Genomic DNA, 1,560 nt, shown 5'->3' with positions numbered 1-1,560 from the left:
GCTCTGTCGCCCAGGCTGGAGTGCAGTGGCGCAGTCTCGGCTCACTGCAAGCTCCGCCTCCCGGGTTCACGCCATTCTCCTGCCTCAGCCTCTCCAAGTAGCTGGGACTACAGGCGCCCGCCACCACGCCCGGCTAATTTTTTGTATTTTTAGTAGAGACGGGGTTTCACTGTGGTCTCGATCTCCTGACCTCGTGATCCGCCCGCCTCGGCCTCCCAAAGTGCTGGGATTACAAGCGTGAGCCACCGCGCCCGGCCGAAATCTTATCATTTTAATGAATTTGAACAGTGTGGTTTTTATTTTATTTATTTATTTTTTTTGAGTTGGATTCTCTGTTTCCCAGGCTGGAGTGCAATGGCACTATCTCGGCTCACTGTAATCTCTGCCTCCCAGGTTCAAGCAATTCTCCTGCCTCAGCCTCCCAAGTAGCTGGGATTACAGGCACCTGCCACCATGCCTGGCTGATTTTTGTATTTTTAGTAGAGATGAGGTTTCACCATGTTGGTCAGGCTGGTCTCTTTGGCTAGGCTGGTCTCGAACTCCTGACCTCATGATCTGCCCCCCTTGGCCTCCCAAAGTGTTGGGATTACAGGCGTGAGCCAATGCGCCCCACTGACAGTGTTTTATCATAATGGAAATCATGATCTAATTGTGATACAAACTTTTCTAGAAAATACTTTATAAAACATAAGCATGGTCACCCTGGCATGTAAACGTTTAAAAATGTATTAAATGGAATAACAGCAGAATACAAAATATCTGTGAAGAGACTTAAAGGCATACTCTGGTATATTCCACAGTGAGCCATACAATCAGCACTATTTGTATTTTGGAGTTGTAAATGTGAAATTAACATAAAATGTGAATATCAGACACATGTCACACAATATAGAGAATGCCATTCGGAAAACTTTTCCACTTTAAATATCATCATTGTCTTTTGATGTCTTAACAATACAAAAAAATAACAACAACGACATGGCCCACTATTGTTAAAAGAACTTTATTATACCAGCTACATTTTTCCACCTTTTTGTAATACATGTAAATGGCTATAGAGGTTGTTATTGCCCTCTGCAGAAATAATAAAGCAGTGTTTTTAAATGTATTTTGATAATTTGGCCAAAAATCTTACTAAAATGTAGTTATTTATATTAAAAATGCAAGCTAAGGAATAGTTTAAGAACCTGATATTGGGTAAATGAAACACTGTAAACTATTTGACAAAATGTAGTGTCACCCTGGTGTACAGTACACTGTTCATATTTTCTTAGTCTTGCTTAAAATATCTTGTAGCAAATTAGTAGCATAGATACACTATTCTAGATACACTATTCTATATACAGGTTGTATAACTCAGAAATGTTTCATGCATAGGCCACTGAAGGAGAATTTCTTTTCTCTCTATCCCTCTGCAAATTAATTCAAGAATATTCATTTTTTTCATATAAATTTCCTTGCAAGTGTCCTGGACACTAAATCCCAAGGTTTTCATTATTTCAATGTTTGGAAAGAAGTCTGCTTCCCTGAGTTGCTGTGTCATCCATATAAGAAAAGAAA

The sequence above is a fragment of the Hylobates moloch genome, unplaced genomic scaffold (assembly GCF_009828535.3).
Source record: "Hylobates moloch isolate HMO894 unplaced genomic scaffold, HMol_V3 SCAFFOLD_13, whole genome shotgun sequence".
NCBI lineage: Eukaryota > Metazoa > Chordata > Mammalia > Primates > Hylobatidae > Hylobates > Hylobates moloch.
This window is presented reverse-complemented; position numbering follows the sequence as displayed.